The sequence below is a fragment of the Tyto alba genome, unplaced genomic scaffold (assembly GCF_018691265.1).
Source record: "Tyto alba isolate M040663 unplaced genomic scaffold, T.alba_DEE_v4.0 Super-Scaffold_2, whole genome shotgun sequence".
In the NCBI taxonomy this organism is placed as follows: Eukaryota; Metazoa; Chordata; class Aves; order Strigiformes; family Tytonidae; genus Tyto; species Tyto alba.
The window spans coordinates 18,557,225-18,573,416 of record NW_024881282.1 but is presented as its reverse complement, the minus strand read 5'-3'; positions in this window follow the sequence as shown (position 1 = coordinate 18,573,416).

The window sequence follows — 16,192 nt, the reverse complement described above, 5'->3', positions numbered from 1 at the left end:
AATCAGCAAACATCACATCAGCAGAAGTGTGCTGGCTGTTTCTTGATGATTTATGTCTATAATGCTTCTAAAAAGATGCTTGCAAAAATAAGATGCCAGAAGTGCTCTTAAGAAACTTTATTATCTTGATCACTAGTTTAAGAAGCTATTGCCTTCATTCTTGAAGTTGTGGAGTAAATTTTTAAGTTCACATGTGGAGGAGGAATACCGAGAGGATTTTTTGCATATATCTAAAAAGCAAGTTGGTCTAAAAATATGCTCCATTGTAGCTCAGTGTTCAGAAATATTACTCTTTTCAGTTCTATTTTTATAAACAGCTTAAATGATTTATAATAGTTCCTTTAAAAAATTCCTTATTACTATAGTACATCTTATGATGGAGGATAATTGTTTCTGAATCTTCTAATTGTTCGTATGTCAATCAATCTATAAGAAACTCAGAACAGTTTTGTGACAAAAATGGAACAAACTTCAAGTGGAGAGAGTTGTCTGAGGTCAAAGGAAATAGAAAGAAAATACACATGGCCAGACTGATATTAGGACTGTGGGAGAATGCATGAGTATCTGCAAAGAGCATTTGTGGTAAATCCATACCACTTTGATCATACCTTGATTTTAATAGCATTAGGATACTAATAATGACCATGATGCACATATAACCTGGGATTCTGAATTTCACATGAATATCATTGGTTTAGAGAAATAATCACAGTTTGAAGGATAGAAACCAAGATAGAAGATAGAAAAGTTACTTCAAATGCTGTTGCCACTGTTCATTCATCTAGAAACATCTTATTTAGCTCCTGCTGCTTTGATGTTCTGTGTTCAAAATCATCTGGGAGGAAAGATAGGACATTCTTTTCTCTGTGGAGACAGAAATTAGTTATAGTTTCAAATCTGAACTGTTCTTGCACCTCCAGATCCTCAGGGCAGAGTCCACTGGAGTCTTGGAATGCACTTTGTGATCAGTTGTTATGATGTAGAGTCAAGGTCCTGGGTGAGTCCCAGCTATGGCATGTGACCTGACACATGGACTGAAAGCTTTTATGTTAAAAATCTTGAAAGCATTGGTTGTGTTTGTGATTCTGAAGTTGAAGATCAGTCAACATCTTGATTCAGTACTTTCTGCTTTATAATATTGTCTAATAATATGTAAGATTTTCCACTCACCATATATTGCAAAGTGCTTTGAATTAATAAATAAATCTCTCCTGCAGTATTCTCTTACTGTTATTACTGCTACTTGATATAGTTTTCAAATTAAGTTATTGGCAAATCAGAATCAGTTTATTGTGATGTGCTAACTGCTTCTAAGTTTCTCCATGGCCTTTCGGTCATGAGTTTTGTCTTTATAAAGCTTTATGTTGTTCAGGACTTGCTGCCATAAAGGACAATGTACTTCTTCCAGTTATTCAATTATTATTTATTGTTTGTATTATTGTTACACCTAAAGGCTTAGTGGTAGATCAAGGACTTGTTCTAGATGTTGTACTAACACAGAATGAAAAGAGGATCTCTTTCCCCTCCATAGCACCTAACTTAGAACAGGAGAGACAGATGGATGGCACAATTGGAGGCATGTGATCTGAACAACCATTGGCTTTGGAGATATGATATATTTAAAGATTTGTGTGTAGGCAGTTCCATTTTTTTCATTTAAAAGTGATTTTTCAACTGAAACTGTATGGTGAAAAAAAACAAAATCATCAAAACTGAATTGAAATATCTTTTTAAACCCAAGTCTTTTTTTTTTTTTTTTTTTTTTTAAAAATTGACACAAACACTTCAGATCCTGATTTGGGGTGGCGTATTTTTTTCAGTTCTTGAAAGTTTTCCCCAGGTAGGAAAATAATTTCGCATCTGCCTCTTCCCCAGAGGACAGTGGGATGAGGGAAGGCTCTTTGGGTCTTAGGCACAGACTGCACTAACACAAGGATGCGTACAGTAAATGAAGCAATTTTATAGTCAATCTCCCTGATTTTGACTTCTTCCAAGTAATACTCAGTATCAATTACTAAGAATGCCACTAGTGCTTTTCAAAATGTGGAGTTAACCATGTTGCAGGTGACCTGTGTCAAAGGACAACTTCTCTCTAGAAGCACTGTGAGAAGCAATGTTATGAACAAACTGAAACCATGTCTCACTGCTTATTAGCATTTGAGAGGCAGGATGTGAAAAAGGCCCAGGCACTGCTTCTCTTTTTCTCTTGTCAAATGTCAGGTTAGTTTTAGTTACTACTACTGCTTTTACTTGGTGTTTGTTCTATCTGTAGTTCGTCTGAATTTGCTTGAGCATTGCAGACTATTGAACTTAAGGCAGAGTGACACTGAGTAGGGTTGATTCTGTGTTAGCAGAAGATTTGTTATTGTTTCAACACGCTGTTGTGAGGTGAAATCTCACCATCTTTTTAAAAGTGACAGTGTGAAAAGATTAACACATTAGAGAGGCATAATGATTTTCAATTTGATGTTTTAATATGTCCTGCTGCAAAGTTTGCTGGTGTGATTGCTGTGTGTGCTATTTGCCCAAATAACTTATGCAAAAGATCTTCTTAAAGTGTGGCATCTTAGGCAGAGGTGAAAAGACAGCTCAGAAATGCTTTCCTAACCCAGATATACTTGCTCCATACTAGACCTACCCTAAAAAGGGATGACTAGTCTTTTAAATGTCTTGAAGTCCCCAAAAGTATTCCTGTGTTTCACTGTCTATACAACACATTAACTAAATATGTTGTGATTGCCATCCTGGTTCAGGTAAAAATAATACTGCAATTATTTATTATAATCCAAAATTAATTTAGTGCACATCTAGAGGAATGTGTACATACTGCTGGATGGAAAGCTGCTTCTCTGTCAGCAGCAGCATGTGGGTTTTCAGTAAATGAGGACATTTGGTGATGTTTCAGCTTTCACAGATGAAAGGTAAGAAAGATTTACGTTTATACATAAACATGCACAGCATGGGGGAGGCTTGTCTGCCTCACTGCTTGCGGCAACTGTTCAAACGAAAATGAACACTTGTTAAGAGTACTATTCTGGGAAGTGCTAAGAGTCCATGCTGCTCACTGTGCCAACGGCCCCAAGAGCAATACACCTTAAATGTATGCCACAACACAGTCTGGCTAACAAGCGTATCCTCAGCTTCAAAGGGTTATGGAGTTCAGTGAATTGTTTATGGATCATACACGAAAGAGCTCAACAGCTAGTGGTGGAGGTTCCACCGTATGCCAGAAACATCCATATGTGTCCTAGGGAGAGATACAGGTTGGTAATGAAACAACATTAGCACAATTACTAATCCAGCAGGAGGTAGGGAGGTGTGAAGAATCTGGGCCATGTATCCGCCTTGGTACCAGAGCACTTGTGTTTCTGCTTTTAATGAAATCCTGGCCGATTTGGGACTGGCATCTATTGCAAAATCCGCAATTGATTTGTCTTATTGGTGGCAAATCTGTCTTGGTGTTTGCTGAGGAGATGGGTGCAGAGCCACTTTCTTCCTGGGACAGATGGGAGAAATAGTGAGCTCTCTGGTGTCCCAGATCCACATGATGCTGTAAGGTACTCCTTGTTCAGGATGGCAGGAATTGCTTGATGGCAATATTAAACAGCCTTGGGTTTAGCTCATGTCCATTTGTGGGTTTTGCCCCTGCTAACAGTCCCGTGGAGTGGTGTGTTCAGGGTTCTGGTACCTAGGTGTTCTGCATGAGGTTTATGTTCACTTTGTGTCCTTGGGTAGTTTCTCTCCACTGGGATTTTGGTTGGCAAAGAACAAAACTGTGCCAGTTTGTTGAGCAGAGGAATGGTTTCCTAACATGGAAAAAACAAATCTCCAGTGTGGTGGGTTGACCCTGGCTGGGTGCCAGATGCCCACTAAACCTGCTCTATCACTCCCTTCCTCAGCTGGACAGGCGAGAGAAGATATAGTGAAAGGCTCATGGGTCAAGGTAAGGACAGGGAGAGATCACTCTGTATTTACTGCCACAGGCAAAACAGACTCAACTTGGGGAAAATTAATTTTATTTATTGCCAACTGTCACAGGCAAAACAGACTTGATGGGGAAAATTAATTTTTTACCAGTCAAATCAGAGTAGGATAATGAGAAATAAAAACTAAATTTTAAACCACCTTCCCCCACCTCTCCCTTTTCCCAGGCTTAACTTCACTCCCTATCTCTCTACCTGCTTCCCGTCATTGGTGCATGAGAATGGGGAATGGGGGTTGTGGTCAGTTCATCACACCTTGTCTCTGCCGCTCCTTCCTCCTCAGGGGGAGGACTCCTCACACTCTTACCCTACTCCAGCGTGGGGTCCCTCCTACAGGAGACAGTTGCCCACAAACTTCTCCAACGTCAGTCCTTCCTATGGGCTGCAGTTCTTTACAAACTGCTCCAGCGTGGGCTTCTCTCTCCACAGGTCTTGCCAGGAGCCTACCCCAGTATGGGCTTCCCATGGGGTCACAGCCTCCTTTGGGCATCTGCCTGCTCTGGCATGGGGTCCTCCACGGGCTGCAGGTGGGTACCTGCTCCACCATGGACCTCCCTGGGTGCAGGGGCACAGCCTGCTTCACCACTGACTTCACCACGGGCTGCAGGGGAATCTCTGCTCTGGCACCTGGAGCATGTCCTCCCACTTCTTCACTGACCTTGGTGTCTGCAGAGTTGTTTCTCTCACATATTCTCACTCCTCTCTCTGGCTGCTGTTGTTCAGGGTTTTTTTTTCCCCTTGTCTTAAATACATTATCCCAGAGGTACTCTCACCATCACTGCTGGGCTGGGCCTTGGCCAGCGGTGGGTCTGTCCTGGAGCCGGCTGGCCTTGGCTCTGTCGGACATGGGGGAAGCCTCTGGTGTCCTCTCACAGAAGCCACCCCTGTAGCTCCCCACTACCAAAATCTTGCCACACAAACCAAATACACCCAGACTGCTTCTTAGAGCTACAACCTGTTAGAGGCAAGAACTGGATGTTCCTTGGACAATCTAATGTCATATTAAGGGTAAACAAGGGAGTACGGAAAAGAAATCACGAGGCCACCATCTTTGCCTTCTCTAGATCTTACTCAAAAGAGAATCACTTGTTCTCACATTCGTTGCTTTTTAGTAGGTAGCAGTGAGACTTTAACAAAAAGAGACAGTTGACTCACATCAGGCCATAAATTTAATCTTACTTCTTTCTGCAAGATGCATTGCTAATCAAAGATTAGAACCTTGCAGCTTGGACTTGGCTTAGCTGTCTTGATAACAGTTTATAAGCATCTTGCCAAAATACTAGCATAATATGTACCAGGACTGGCTCTAGGCATATCGCAACATGAACCAGGCCTCTTTGTATGCTTCTCCAAATGTGATGGTGAAGGCTACAGTTGCAGGAGGATGATACTCCAGTAATGGGTTGCATAAGGTTAAGTTTGTATCCAGTTATCTGAACAGAGCTTCCAGCAAGCCTGAATGAAACTTGTTGTTCTTGCCTCATTTTCAGTTAAGACATTTTCAGGATCATCTGCTAGAATTACTGAGTGTATATTTGCATCACGCTTAATCAGTATGATTAATCTGCCATTTTTACACAGGCAATAATCTTCTATATTAGGAAAATGCCAGGTCCTTGCCTTAGATGTCACGACTCTCCCTGTATCAGTCTTTATTTTGATGATTAATTAAATTTGATTGAAATTATTTCATACCCCAGCATTAACCCATTTTAAATTTGAAAGTACATGAATGTATCCTTCTTTAATGTGATTTATTGTTTGGCTGGGTGAGAGTTAGGTGTCTGGAAGAAGGCTAAGGTTTAAAACAACAAGCGAAAACGCAGCCTCTTGGTCAACTGCTTCTCACCTATATAGGGCAGAAACTTGTAAAATACCCAGTTTAGCACTCTCTAACTGTATTAAGACTATGACTTCACTCCAGCTAATAGTAGTGTGTCTGATCAGGTTTAAAACTCGATTGCTTAAGTATCACTGGCAGTTTCAATGTGCCAGCGTGATACCCAGCATGAGCTGTGAAACCTGGCGGCGTGACTTTGGGGAAGCTCTAGTGACTCAGAGGGTTTCCCAGCTGCTCTGTTGCATGCCACCAACACTCGGTGTCAGTCTGACGGCTCATGTGTCTCTCAGCCCACTCCTGGATACCTACATTATCTACTAGGGCTCTGAGGAGTCTAAGAGGTAATTGTTTTTCAGGATTACGTGTAATTCTGGTGTATTTTAGTCTCTACTTTTCCAGATACCCTAAAATCTCTGATAGCACTATGACTATTAGTATTATGAGAAATGCATTTTTAAAAGTAAAAATTAAAAAAAAAAAAAATTACACTAAAGCAGAAGATGTGAGAAAGTCATTGCTTTGTTTCAGGTCAAATACATAGAAATATGTGAAGTTAATTATCGTTCAGCTGCAAAGCTCTTGGGTTCCTCACTGGATCCAGTTCTTTGATGAGTCTCACCCTCAAATTTGCTTGTCTTGAAATGGATTCTGATTTGGGTTCAAACTTATGTCACCATTTTTCTCCAGAGGCCTTCAAAGAAGATTTCAGTGAAGACCTCAAGTGAACCTCTGTGAAGCTCTCTGTGATCTTTTGGAGTACACTGTGTAACTGTAAAAGTAGCCACTGAAAACTAAATATTATGTGAACATATTATTTCAGTAACCCTTCGGAGACAGAAACATAAACATGTTTATGTTTATAAAAGGGTGAAAAATGTGATTACTGGTGCTTTATAGATAATAGTTATGAAGATACCAAAATGAATCTGGGAACAATAGCGTATTGGTGGTAAATGACTCCTCTCTTTCCTTTCCCTGTGGTCCTCCAGGTCTGTCTTTCTGACTCTGGGATGCCATGATGTGTGCTAGAAAGCTGATAAAAACCTCAAACAATTAGTTCTGTGCTGTTGGCTACTCCACTGATCATTGCACATGAAAGACCATTCTACACTGAGCAGGTACAGTCGCAAAATCTTCACTTTGGAGGTGCCTGGTTCAGCTGAGAAAGTGGCTTCATGGCGCAGCTTCTCACTGTTCGCTTCTGGCCTGACGGCACTCGTACTTCAGTGCTCTGTTGTGGAGGATGCATAGGAAACGGAGACTTTTGGGAGGTTTTTTTTAGTTCCATTATTGTAAACTACAATAACTCCAGCTGGTGCTGGAGTAAAGATATCTTATGTGTGCTCATGTATTTTTAAGAGCACCAGCTAATGCTTGAGGGAGGTTTTATATATATATATATTTATATATATATATAAATATAAAATTAAATACTTTCTGCATATTCATCTGTGAATTCCTTGTTTTATTCATTGAGTAACAATCAAATAAGGTTTGTTTTTAAATGTCTTTTATTTTTTTTCACTGGACCTCAACATCCATGTAGTATTAGGGAAGGTGACATTAATTACCCATACCGTGTGATGTTCTGAACCTGTTACTTATGTTATTTACTGCTTTTGCTTCTCAAGAAGTACAGTAATTTTAAGATAAATTGAAATATTGTTTTATCTTGCCAGATTTTTTGCCCTATTTGATGAATGTGGTTTCACCAGCAAAGATTTTGATAGAGAGTAATTTTCCCCTTCTGCTCAGTGATTTTGTGCCAGGCTTAATGAAATGATGATCTGTTTTTCTGTCCAGAGAAGGTATTCAGTGATGGTGTCAACATTCAAGGGAAAAATGACTCATCACAGAGCTTGTGCACTAGTGGTTATGGGAAGAGCCCTGTTTGCTTCATATGCAACTGCTAATGGGTTTTGCATTAAACTGAAAAAAGTTATCACGGGCTTATTGCAGTAACATGCAAACCAGTCGGCGTCATGTTTCTGTTATTCTGCACCCATACTCACTGCAGAAAACTGTTGCTCTAACCTGTCACACAGTGTTCATCACAGGAGCTCTGGTGGGTGTTGATTTTGGATAAAGTATCCTCAGCTGCTGTCACTTCTGGTGGCATTGCTGTCTGCGAGTGACCACCCCGAGCAGCCGCTGCGCAGCGCTGCGGGTGCCTGGCTCTGTGCGCAGCCCCGGCCGGGAAGCGGGTGCTCCCAAATGCCAGCTCGGGGCGCTCAGAATGTCTGTCCCACCATCACCTTTGTTTGTGCTGAGTTTGTAGCGCACTTCACACAGGTTTTTGGCCTGGGCCAGCTGATGCTGTGTCAGACAAAGCCTGGTTTAGCACAGGCCTGGGACTACTCCCTGCAGGCAGTTTGGATGAGGCCACTCTGTTTTAGTGGATGGAGGGTATCTACATGGATGCAGGCTGTGCTGTGCCAGTTGGTTAGATAAGAGTCCCCAGGCTGTTTTATTTACTTGTGCAGATGTGGTGTAATGGGAAGTCAAATGGACCACACTATCTGTGTTTTCATTATTCCTCTGTCATATGGGTTTAGAAAGTACTACCGAAGTCTTATGAGAAAGAATACATTGAGAAAAGGCTGTGAGATGCTCAGAAAATGTGACTACCAGGAATACTTAAGCACTATTGATTAACTGGAGCACTGTATTTAATGAACCTCTGCCATTTCTTTTCCTCCTTTAATGTCCTTGCATGCTCAGCACAGATGACACTCAAAAATCATGGAGAAGTAAATGCATATCAGCCATCTTCCCCAAAGTAAATGATAGAAAAATAACCATGCCATCAAGGGCATGTATTACTATGTTGTAAACCATGTGAATGTTTTAATTGCTCTTGGGAGTGAGTGAGCCTCTTGTTGCTCCTATCTGTTGTTCCTCTTTGTTTCCCTGTTTGACATAGGGATAAACATTCAAAAGGCCCTATGAAAAAACCAGGCAATGTGCTACCATCCAAAAACCAGCTCTTTCTGCACCCAAGGAGTCCTTTTGGTCTCTCCGGCAGTACTTTTAACACATAGCCTGATTGGAAGAATATGATGTGCTGCTTCGTCCCTGCTAGCCCAAAGGCTCCCCCTGATCATGTAGACACAGACTGAACTGTGATGTGCCATATGCCAGGGCTCTTATGGCTTCATTATTATAACTCATTAGGTCTCAATCAGCTTAAAAACAACATCACTTGATTGTGCCAAGTGACAATATGTTTGCTTCATGACTGTGCTCTGCTCTGTATTGTCTCCCCTCTCAGTAACGTGCCTGGTTCACGGACAATGTCCCCTCAAAGCCTTTTGTGACCCTGGCATGAGTTTCCTGGGCTCCTGCTGCTCCTGGGGTGGTGTGCGATAGAAGATGTCCTCTGCTGGAGGACATCCTGAACTTGTGCCGTAGCCAGGCGTACTCCCTCTCCCTCAAGGTCAAAGCCAGTACCATGATCTGAGGGAGGAGTATTTAAAGCCCTGAATGCACGGGAGCTTGTTTAGTGCCAGAGGAACTCGCACGCACTAGCAGCTAAATAAATACTGAACTAACTGCAGAATCTCAAACATGGAAAGCCCTTCCAAGCTGAGTTTTTAGTTAAGAATTACCATTCCCAAAATATCTACCTAGCCTGTCCCATGGGTCACCCCAGCTATCTACTGTATTAAAGAGACCAGGAATTACTTTCTCTTCCCACTGAAAATATGTGGCAGGTGTCAGCATCCTTTCCAAGGTAGAAGGCCAGGATGAATGTTTCCTTTCCAAATTAAAGGTCAAATGTGCCAGCAGAGAATTGCAGGAGCCAGAGCAAGATGCCACTAATCAGATATCTGAAGCATCTTGGCTCATGGTGAAGCGCGGGCTGGAGGAACAGGGATCTGAAGCTCTTCTCTCTCCTGTCCTGCAGGTTGTCATGGCCCTGAGCTCCAGCTCTCTGCATGCCATGTGAGCTCTGCCTGTTGGCTTCCTTGGTCTCTGTAGCAGGTTGGCTATTCCTCATACTCAGCAGGGACTAGTTGCTAGTAGCCCTTTTACAGTGATTATTTTGAATGGCAGCAATTCAAGGGAGGAGGATAAAGATGGGAAAGATGTTCACAAAATTACCAGATTCAGTTGTTGAAAAGTTGTGACTCAGATTTACACACACACACACACACACACACACACACACCCCTTCCCCAAATTGGTGCTGTTTTCTTTAAAACACCAATTTATTTTCTTCTCTCACCCTCTCTCCCCACTGTCTGGACATATCTCCATACTTTATTCCCCCACAGCAAGAGTTAAAATGGGCCTCATTTGCACTAAGGTTTGTGTTCCTTACTCAACTGCTGGCCCTGGGGTTTGAGTTGAGAATAGGCAGGATCTGGGATAAAAGTGTGGCAGCCAACACCAGGGCCTTCAGCTTCAACCGAGTGTGGAGACCCCACTCCCAGACCTCTAGGCGAGTTCAAAGGGCAGAGGGAAAAATCAAAAACAGGCAGCAAAGTCTATTTTAGGAGGCTCAGAAGAGCAGGGCTGAAGAGAAGGGACTTAAGGAGCAGTTTTGTAGCTCTGTGCAAATCTAAGGAGGCATTAAGGAGCATCAAGGTGTGATATCTCCTCCTTCCTGACTCACTAGTGGGATTGCCTGTGGCAACTACTCACCTTGCTTTTAAAATTGGTCCAGGATTGGTATTTTTATTCCTGAGAGTACTTAAGATGACTAGAAAAATATGGTTTTTCTGATGTCTTTGCTGATAACTGCTGTCAGCCTGTTGCAGACATTTTGACTTGTGTATATCAGGATTAGCCCTGCTGTTAGTTGGTGTCCTGCATGGGCTTGCTCCAAGTCCACTATATATTGCATCCTGCTAGCTAGACCTGAAAGACCATTCAGATAAACTCCAAATGAATTTAGGAATGTGCAATGCCTTGAAAGTGACACTGGTGATTTGGGCCAAAGCTGTCAGAATGTTTCTTTTCTGCTAACTCTACTAGTGAATAAAACCAGTGCTCATCACTCATCTTCTGCAAAACATGCTCCTTAAAGATGTCAAAAATCGGTACATAAAAGAAAAATTTAAAAATTTAGACTATCATTTATTATGTCTTCAGGGTTTTTTTGGCTAAGAGGATTATGAAAAAGAAATGGAATATGGGTGAATCCTAAAAACTGAATAAAAACATTTTTTTCCTCATTATGAAATGTAGCTTTTCCATTAGCTGAACTCCTCTCCTTGTGTGTCAGTTCCAGCAACAGGGCTGAACTCTACTTGCATTTAACACCTCTGAATACTCCTGTGGTCATTACTTACAGTGATACCCAGACTTAATTTGTAGAAACAGTAGGCAAGAGAGGGGAAATTCAGTCTGAACATTTTGTCCTTTAAATTATGGGCACAAAGTTAATAACATAGCTAAAACCTTAATTAATGTTACTTTCAATCCGCTGGCTGAACCAGAACTATTGACATCTCTGGTGTAATCTCCTGAATGCAACCCCACAAAAACCTTCACCCACATACCCAGTTACAGGAACCAGAGCACCTGAACACATCCGTGTTTGTTGTCCTGTTCAATCAACCTTAAATACTAGTAGCATTGCCTCAGCAACAATGCCCTGGGCATGATTCATCATGCTCAGTACCCTGCACTTCATGGTGAATCTAACCTTCCCTTTTCTTTCTTCAAAGCCCTCAAAGGCAAAAAACAATTTGCTGGTAGTAGTTCTGCTTTTTTTTTTATGGATGGAGAAAATATTCTATTAATTTCTAGGGATATACATTTACCTTTCATGTCCTTCTCTTCTTAGCTAAGAAGCTATTGCAAGAGTTTCTTTTTCCCTTGGTGGATTTTTCCACATAATTAGTGAGAAATGGCAGTTGCAGTGTTCACCATGTACTTATGCTGTGGACAAATCGCATTCAAGCACTGTGAAAAATGTAGTGTCATTTCCCACCAAACGCAATGAGCAATATCGTATCACCTACTGAGTGGCAATCTGTAAAGCACTGACTGCTCTGGAGTTGATGCAGAATGGCAATTTAGTGGTTGATGTTCTCTGTTTTCTCAAAAAACCTAGGTAATATAAATTTGTAGTCCACAAGATGATGTATAGGGCTTAATTTTTATTTTACAGAGTTCTTCTAGAGATGTTGTGATAGTTTTGGTCTGTCCAAAACCAAACAACCTCAGGAGTGATGGCCATACAGGGCAAACAGGCGCTAGCTTTAGCCAGACATCTCAGGTACTGGTAGCAGGCTAGCCATGATGCTTGCCCTGTGCTGCCTGTTTGCCCTTCATCCCAGCCTGCTGATTGAATCTGGCAGCTTTTGAGCTGCAGATAAATTCCCATTAATAGTTGAACTGGAATCAGAAACATTGTAATTTCTAAAATTACTGCATCTTGAGAGGACTGAGATAAATGGGCATTTTGAAGGATAAAAAGTCCTCAACACCTTCAGTTAAGCCTTCCAGCAAACCCACTTATGTTTTTGTTGAGATAAAGCGAAGGAACACTCACTGCCATGTTTACAGTCTCCCCAAGCCAATCAGGTAATTAATAAAGGAAGGTCATTAATTACCATATAAAATCCTGGTCCCCCTCTTTAGCAGTGTCCCTTAAACAGAGCAACAATTCATTGCTGCTACACCATGCAACATTTCCTCATTCAGCTGGTATGCAAGGGCATGTGCTGCATGGCAGCAATTAAATAGGATGCAAAGGTGAAAAAAAAATTCTCACTCATTTACTGTTATCTGTCTGACAGCCCTAGTAACAATAATTTAATAAATGATTCAGTATTTTTTACAGGAGGCAGTAAAAAGTCAGTTCTTCACTGTTAAGAGAATGGGACTTGTATCTCAGATGTCCAGTGTGCTGTATAGGTACTATGTGCAACATCCTGAGTATAAAATCTGAGTTCAACTCTTCTGTCCAGATTCTGACTCAGGAAGAGTGAGAAAGCCTGATCCTATCGTCCTTCAAAAACAAGGAAGTGACTTCCATCTAACACAGATAAACCTCTAACATGGATTAGTTAGGTTAACTCCAACCTCTGTTGAAGTCAGTGAAATTGCTAAATATTTACCTATGTATAGCAGAATAGAAATCCAGCAGATGATTCCTGCAGTGTATCTTAGTTGTCAAGTCTGCAAGCTCTCAGCCTGGTCATAGGAGATATTCCTTGCTATGTACTTACAAATCAGTGCAACAGAACTTGCTTTCTGCCCACAGCTTTCATTGTAAATTGACTGTAATATTTAACAGCTTTCAGCCAAATAAATCTCTCATGCCTTCATTGAAGAAGCCACTTAAACAATTACTTGTTAGCTTATATGAAAGAGCACAGGAAACCAACTGCTATTTGTTTTAAACAGAAACTGAACTGGTATCCTTTTAAACAGATGTTTTCTTAGCAGTGTCCAAGCTGTGGATGTCATGGGACATGCCATACTCCTAATTCCTAGATGGGAACCCAGGTGTCATATTGGACACACCAGTCCCTTTTCTTGTGCTGGTTTCCTACACAGCTGAGAATTACAGCTGGAAAAGACAGGGCTGGTGGCTCCTTACAGGTCACCTAGTTGTCCTTTCACCTAAGTGGAAATTAACTGTAACTATGCTGTCCCTGAAACATGTTTCTCCAGTATGTTCTTAAGGATGATGGGGATGGGCAGGGGTCAGCTGTGGCCTCACCTCCTCTAAGACGGTTGTGAGTATCTCCCACAGCTTTCCTGCCAGCTCACCTATGGTTTATCCACTTCCAGGAAGATTTATATCTTACAAGAATTTGGTTTCTCTTCATCCTGTGCTCCTCTCTTTCCCGAGCAGTGCTTCATCTTTCTTTCTGTATATGTGCCTGTAAATGGGAATTACGGAAGTATGGAAGCATACCCATTATGCTAAGGAAAAACAGAAATTTTTTTTCTAATTTGTTGGTATTTTTTTGCTGTTTCTGTTTTTGTTGTCTTTGTTGAAATGTATTTCAAGACTGGAGGTTGGGAAAGAAGGGCAGCACATTTCATCTTGATTTGTCTAATTCATAGCAAACTCCCCAGCTGTACTAATTCAAAGCTGTTCTCATGCCTTTTGGCTGTCTGGATAATACAATTTGGCTGGATGCATCAACTGGCATGTCCCCTATGTTAAGAGGGACATGGGAAGTGATTTAGACTTTTACTCGGGTATAAGCCTGGTCCAGCCATCCGAAGTTTGAAATAAGAAAAGAAGGTGGAACTTAGGGCTAGCTCAATGGATAAATAAAGAATTTTAGCATTTGTAGCTAAAATTTGACACAGTCCACTTGCAGTAGATTTATGAACACATGCGAACCCAGAGAAAATGGTATTATTTATAGGAGAGTGTCACAGGTGGAACAGATTAACTGAGATCATGGCCATATCTTTTTAAAATTCAGTAGCGGATCTACATTTCAAATGGTAGTTTCTTTCTGTTTTCTCTCAGCTTAATTTCAGCACAACTAAATTTCTGTTTTCAGGCTGATTTGCGCAGATGGATTATCTGGCAGAACATAATACAGACTCCTGAAAGAATCAGATTTCTGTAGCTGGTTGCCATAATTCACAGCATGCTTAAGGCAGTAAAATCTTACAGCAGAGGGAAAATAGAGAAGAAAAGATGGAAAGCAGAAGAAATTATACCAAGGTCATTGAAGTCACGGGAAGAAGGTGCATTAATTTCCATAGGTTTTGGGTTGGGCCCATAGGAGACAATTTATTAGAGGTCGCGGGCATTGGGGTGTGTTTGTATCTGCAGTTTATTATGTGTAGTGGGACTACAGCAAGAATTAATTTAGTGGAGTCATCAACCTGTCAAACAACTCCTTGACATGTTGTTCTTGCCCTCCTTATTTTTTGCTGTTTCTCCTCTGCACCCTGATTTTGCAGCATGCAGAGTAAGAAGCAGATGCCTTTCAGGTGAGACTGGGATGGGGTAGTGAAGGCTGATCTGATTAATGCGCTGTGGAAAAGGAGAGTAGGTCAGAGAAGAAGTGACACCAGGGAAAGTTTACCTCAGAGCCCTCAACATGAATGCTGCAGGCACTATCAACTTCTTCTGGTGTTTCCTGAATATGTGAAAAGAGTGGAAAAGATAATTCCTCCAAGCCTTTTGGACCCATGAGTGCTGCTAAGGCCTTGAGAAATAAAACTCCGCAGAGGCCACTCCAGCTTCTTCAGCAAGATAGTAAAAGAAAAGACATAACCGTCCAGCATTCAGGGCATAATTCAACTTGAGATTACAAAGCCTAAATATACAGAACTGAGAACTGTAGTGGTGAGGATCCCATCGTGGGTAATGACATCCCAGCTGACACAGCTCTGGGATGGAGGGAGCTGCACGGTGGCCGGGCACTAGATACCTGCATGCCTGCTTGGGTGCCTGCACATGGTGTCATTTAAGCTGCTAGGCTTCCAGCAGGCCATGGTCCCTCATAAATCATGGGGGTGTCTGCCAGCCACACATGGACATCTTGGGTGTACCATGACATCCCAATCAGCACTAAATCCTAATGTCTGGAAAACTGAGTTAGGCAGTAGGTAAATATGTCAGGATGAACTGAATTATTGTCTGGGGTCTGCTGTCTGTACTTCTTCATGATTCATTCCAGTTGTTGGCACGCAGGTACCTAGTGCTAACTGCAATGTCCTTGAGTATCCAAGACATCCATGTGGGCTGGTGCCTGTGGCACAAGACCTACAGGAGACTAATGACCTCTGTAGCAACAGCTGGAGACCTGACATACCAGATGGCATTCAACACCTGTCTGAACTGAGTCCTATATCTCCACCGACCACAGTGGTCCCTAGGTGCCTAACTTACATGTGGGCAACTCTAAGTACATGCCTAAATGTACAAGGATAATCTGCAACTGCTTTCTACCCTGGTTTAACTACCTTTATCTACTTAGCTAACCATACCTTGAGACAGGGGCATCAATAGATAAACCCAGAAGGCATTTTCACTAAATGAACCCTGTTGTGACTGCAGAGTACATCCCCACATTTGAACAAAGGAGGCAAAAATAATAGAGTTATGAACCAGAACTTTTATTCTTTACTTAGGCAAAACAATGTTCAGGGTTGTTGGCAGTGCTGATGAAGAGCATTACTTCACACTGAATAATTATTTAATACTGTATAATGATGCTAAGATATTGCAGTCATTTCCCACAAACTAATCTCAAACCACAGAGAATGATAAATTAACTGACATCCATTGATTTGTTTGTGACAGTGTTTAAAAAGTAGAAGTTATTAAAACACTGTTTTGATCAACATGACTTCACTGATTATATATCTCATCTATTTCGCTAGGTTGATTTCCCTCTGTATTATTAACTCTGAAACTTGGCTTCTTCTAACA